This window comes from Arachis ipaensis, chromosome B03, assembly GCF_000816755.2.
Source record: "Arachis ipaensis cultivar K30076 chromosome B03, Araip1.1, whole genome shotgun sequence".
In the NCBI taxonomy this organism is placed as follows: Eukaryota; Viridiplantae; Streptophyta; class Magnoliopsida; order Fabales; family Fabaceae; genus Arachis; species Arachis ipaensis.
The window spans coordinates 98,608,375-98,614,477 of NC_029787.2; the positions used below are offsets into that span (position 1 = coordinate 98,608,375).

General features: G+C 36.6%; 1 long non-coding RNA gene across 1 annotated transcript; it reads left to right on the plus strand.

The window, feature by feature from the left end:
* Window positions 673-6,103, plus strand: LOC110270252. The gene is made up of 2 exons (XR_002359566.1): window positions 673-1,144; window positions 1,222-6,103. It is a non-coding gene; the product is annotated as an uncharacterized LOC110270252 (long non-coding RNA).

Here is a 6,103-nt window from a genome sequence, read left to right on the forward strand (position 1 = left end):
ATATATATATAATTGATAGTTATTTTAAAAATATCTATACTTGATAATTATTTTGAGACTTATGGTATATTTTTTAATATGACTAAAAATGAATAAATAATTTGTCAAAATTGAATATTAATTAATTGTTCAAATTATCAAAAATATATATATACTAGTTACATATTTATTTTTATTTGGTTCTAACTTCTAACATATGAAAGGGTTATTAAAAAAAAAAGTGACTTTAAACTTACTAGTTAGTATGACTTAGTTTATTCTGTAACATATGACTTGGGAAAAAAAAGGCTAAAAATTTTGCAATGCACATACAAGCTGCACAAACATGGAATTTTGAACCAATATAAACTGGGAAAAGAAAAGACCAGTTGTAAGTGTTTTATGAACTTTCTAAATTACATGCTCACAATAATGTTACCAACCCAATCTGAACCGTATAAATTATTTAATATAAATCTTAATGGTTATGAGACGTGAAATACCAATATGTCAGGAAAGGACAATGGCATTAGTAATCTACTATACGGACTACGGTGATGCAACAACACAATAAAAAAAAAGTTCTTTTTACACTACATAGTGCCACGTGTTGCATAATAAAATTTACCATTTGTCAGCCAGTGAACTATATACTACTCTCTTATTATATATAGAGAGAGAAAAAAATTTTATTGCTTAATAAAAGTTTGGGTCCACGCTGGACTTCCATACAAGGATGAAATAGGGATTTTTCAGATAAGAACTGAAGAATCATAAAAGAGAAATAGATAGATTTGGTGGTAAGAAGGAAAAGTCATCTTCTTCATCTAGTTGCTGAGGGGGTGGTGTTTCGAACTTCTTCTTCACTGCAGGTGGCCACTTCAACAATTCGGTTCGGGTTGAGAGCTTCACCTTCGAAGAAAAATTTGTTTCTTCCTTTCCAGATTTCCCAGAGCAGATACGCAGCATTGTGAATCTTTCTTCTTCTATTTCTTTCAATTTTTAACTTCTCAATCAAACTCATCCACCATTGCCAAAGACTCGTGGTCTGATGAAGAGTAAAGATTCCCATTCCTGCAAATTGCCACACTAATTGCGAGGTTTCACAATTGATGAGGCAAAAAAGATATTCTTGGGATTCTTTCGTGCAATCTTTTACCCGTAGGTATACCATTGTGCATGATCTTCCATAGGAAAATCCTCACTCTTGATTGTATTTGTAATTCCCAAATTAATGCCCAGAGTTTCTTCTCGTGACACTGGACTGGGAGCATTTCCAGATAAGGGTGATAGAATTAGTAAGCCACTTGGTAGCCTGAAGCAGCTGCGTATCTTCCTTGTTTCTCCTTGGGCCAGGTAATTTCATCCTCCCCATTATAATGCTTGTCTGAAAAATTGGTTGAGCTATATCTGGATTAAAAATTTCTGTGATAAATTGTTGGTTTCACTGTCTATTATTTGTGATGAACTAAGATACCCATTCTACTTGCATGTTGTTCGGGTGTTGCATAATAGTCGATAAAGGGGGTAATTTTTTATCCATGGGTCTTCCATTAACTTCACTGATCTGCCGCTTCCTATCTCCCACTGAATTCCCTTTTCAATCACTTTTCTGCCTTCCAACTTACTTTTCCAATCCCATAAGGGGTTATTTCCTACTCCTTCCTTAAGAAAGGATGTAAACCTGAAATATTTGCTCTTATAGACTCTGCAAAGCAGTGCATTAGGCCTGGTCAAAATTCTCCAGCCTTGTTTTTCAAGCATGAACAAATTAAAAGCTCTAATATTAAATTATAGCCTGTCTTGTTGTTTTGGTCTGCACATCAGATTCAACCCTATCCACTGCATTTTCTTTTCATTCTCTTCTTGGCGCCACCAAATCTGCATCATCATACTATGAAGTTCTTCCGTGAACGTATCTGGTAGTTTAAAATAGTTCAACGTATATAAAGAGACCGCCAATGCTACTGCTTTAATAAGAATCTCCCTTCCGCTTGCTGATAATAAGGATCATTTTCAATGTTGTAACTTGTTAGAAACCTTATCCTTAATATAGGAAAACATTGCTCTCTTAGATCGGTTGATAACTGATGGTAATTCAAGATATTTATCTCGGTTACTGACACGGGGAACATTGAGAATAGCTACCAGGTGATCTCTAACTTCCGTAGGGGTGTTGTGGCTGAAGAAAATGGAGGATTTGTCTGGGTTAATGACTTGGTCGCTTACTTGAGAATAAGTGTGAAGAATAGTCATTAACTGTAAGCAATCCTCTTCTGTTGTCCTATTGAATAAGATGGAATCATCCGCAAAAATAAGTGATTGGCTGTATGTCTGTGGAGCAGATAGCAGGGGCCCTCTGCACAAAAGAGAAAAAGGTAGGAGGATAAAGGATCACCTTGTCGCAATCCTCTATATGGTCTAAAGAAGCCATGAGGTTGACCTTCCACAGTAACAGAGTATGAGACCGTCGTCACACATTCCTTTAACCAACCAATCCATCTCGAACAAAAATCCATCTTCTTCATAATCGCCCATACATAACTCTATTCCACCCTGTTGTACACATTATTCGTATCCATTTTCAAAGCTAATTCTTGAGAGCCGGACCTTTTATTCTTGAGAAAATGCATGAATTCGTGAGCAATAAGAATATTATCACTGATAAGCCTGCCCCTTATGAAAGCACTTTGATTATGGCTAATGACTTTATCCATAACACTTTGCATATGGTGCACTATTACTTTTGACACAATCTTGTAAAAAACCGTACTGAGGCTGATTGGTTTTATATGCTTCATAGAAGTAGTGTTAGTAATTTTTTGAATAAGACAAATATGAGTATGGTTAAAGGCTCTAAGCATGTACCCACCCGAAAATAAACTAACCACAGCATTAATAACATCAACTTTCATTACCTCCCAGAAGAATTGATAGAATTTAGCTGTGAAACTATCTTCACCAGGAGCTAAAAAAGGATTGATAGAGAAAATAGCCTCCTTGACTTCTTTATCTGATACTGGTCTTGTTAATCTTCTATTAATGTTGTCATCAATTTTTCTTGGAATGTCAGAGATAGTTTCAATTGGGTCTTCCGGATTAGAAGATCTAAACAAATCCTCAAAATAAGCTTGAGCTACTTCTGCAATACCATTCAGATATGATTTTTCTGCACCATATTCTGCAACAAGACAAGAGATACAATTCTTCCTATTCCTAACTTGAAATTTGGTATGAAAGAACTTGGTGTTCTTGTCACCCCAATTAAGCCACTGGATACAAGATTTCTCCCTCCAATATCATTCCTCCATGTCATAAGCTTCTTCCAGCTCAGCCTTTAAAATTCTGATAGTCTTACCATTTGCCGAACCTCCCTTTTCCTTTTCCTCCATCAACCGATTATTAATTAGGGAGATTTGGGCCTAGGAGTTAGAGCTATGAGTCTTCTGCCAATCTACAATTGTATGTCAACATTTCTTTAGCTTTTAATGAAGTTTAAACATTGAAGATCCTTCAAAATCATCCCTTCATACCTCTTTGATCAAATCCATGATCACTTTTTTATTGCACCATCTTTCTTGGAATCAGAATCGTCTCTTTGGCTTTGTTGTGTGTGTATCCGAGGTGAGTGGAATCGGTCTATGATTTGATCTCATGTCAGTTAAATGAGAAACCAAGGCACTTGGATAGGAATTCCTCCATGCTTCTGACGCAAATGCTCTATCCAATCTTTCTTTGATGTGGTTGATGCCATATTGACGGTTGGTCTACGTAAATTTTAGTCCCTCATAATGCAGATCTATCAAACCAGCCTCATTGATAAAGTTTTGAAATTTTTGAATTGAGGACTCTGACTTTTCTCTACCTCCCTCCTTTTCATGTTGGGCTTTAATAGCATTAAAATCCCCAATGATGATCTTGAGTTACTCTCCATTCCTCGTGACCTCAATTAGCTCCCTAAATTGAAGTTTCCTTTGTCTTTTAGCCGTGTTAAGATGCACCCCATCACCTTCCACCTCCTTTTATCTCCTGGTACTTCCAACTTGAATTGAATAAAATAGTCTTTGTAGTTGATTACTTGTACTCTCCTTCCAACCAACTACCAATCCACCAGCAATTCCATTTGGTTCCAGACAATACGAGTGTCCGAAACTTGCTTTCTTGAACACCTTCTCTACCTTTGAGGTGGTGTTTTTAGTTTCGCAAAGGAATACCACCTCAGAGAAATGAGCCTTACACAGCTCTTTCATGCTGTGAACCGTCAGGGGTTTTTCCATACCCCAACAGTTCCACATCATAATCTTCATGGATTCTTGGGTGCTATTTGTTGGGTGACGCCCTCCCCCATAACAGCAAGAATTAATTCTGGATGGCAGATCTTCTTACTCCCGACTTCTTTCTTTGCTTCCTCGGTTCTCCTCTTAACTCCTAATATTTTCCTCGCTAGCTGGCCTTTCCTCATCATCTTTTTCAGCGAAAGTTTATGTTTACCTGAGTCCTCTGTGAAGCTCTTTACACTTGAGGAGCTGGTCTGTTTTTGGCTAGGAACCTCTTTCACTGCCAAAGCATTTTTACCCCGTTCTTGCCAAAGATGTCCGTTGAAATATCAACCCCTGTTGCCTCCTGAATTTCTGGTTTTTCTTTTAGAATTATAGTTGTATGGGGACTGTTCTAAACCTCTTCTTTATCCTTATTACTTATTCCTCTTGTATCTTCCATTGATAAAGAAGCCAATCCTTTGAGCAAGTTAACTGGTGTTGGAGGTTTTGGCCTCACTCCTATCCCTGTTTCATTGCTCAGATTATTAGGATTTGCATTCTCTTTTGATATTTTCTCCCTTCTCCCGAATTGATCCGCCCTTATCCACCCTCCCTACCTTTTCTCCGCTACCCCTTCATTCATTGCATCCCGTAGTTGAACACCATAAGTTCTAGCTTCATGCCCAATGTGACCACAATAGTTGCAAAAATTGCCAAGTTTTTCATATTTCAGATTTACCTCCATGATTTTCTAATCAGACCCAGCGATCTTCAGAATTCTGCGCAAGGATTTAGTTATATCCAAATTCACTTGAATTTTGACAATCTTTTCGTGCCTGCCTCTCAGATGAAAAATATCAGCATTAAGAACCTCTCCTAATGCTCTTCCCACTTCTCTTCCAAGCTCCCTAGTTTTGCAGTAATAAGGAAGTCCTCATAATTGTATCCAAATTGGCACATTTGCAAATTCACTCTCATCTATTTGTTTTCTTTGTTCCCATCTCCTTAGATTGAGTAGGTAATTTTTGAATAGCCAAGGAGAACCCCTTTAATTTCAATCCTCAGTACATTCATTTCATCATAAAAAAAATTGAAAAACATTAATTCCATGGTTTTGTACCTTGAAACCTGCTGGTTGTCCCCAAATTGCAAACATGGTAGCCTCCATTGTTGCTGAACTGAACGGGCGATCAGGCAGAAGCCTTCCGATTAAACTTTTTGCACACTTATCCAATTTAGATTAAATGTCTCCATCATTAAATACCACTACCTCCTTTTCTTCAGCTAGGTTACGCCTCTGATTCTGTCTAACAGAATTCGAATTGCTTCCCATGATCCACCTTGTTTACGAATCTTCGTAGAAAGTCAACGACTTCACACGACTTTGAAAAAATTAGGATTATACTTTACTAACCTTAGCAGAGCACAAAAAAAAAGCTCTTAGATCATTTTTTTTATTCGAATTTTATTATGTATTTTTGTTTAATATTGATATAAATAAAAAAAATATGAACTTAATTTGAAAATATCAAAAAATATTTTTTATTAACTCTACTTCAGATATAAATAAAAAATTAAACATTTTTCGTACATACACTAGTATCATGCAAAATGGATTGTGATCATTAAGCGAAGGGGCAGTCGTTTAAGCAGAGCAGGCTCATGATCAGATCATAAAAGAGCTAGTGAAAAACTCGATTCTCATTAGTCAATATAATACACTTTATGTCTGGTATGTTCATCAGCATCACCCTAGGCCCTAGCTAGGAATCATTCTGGGCTAGAAAATGACATAAGAGATAATATTGACTTGAGCACATTAGCATTCCACCATGTCATTTGTGTAATATTGTCCCTCATGTATA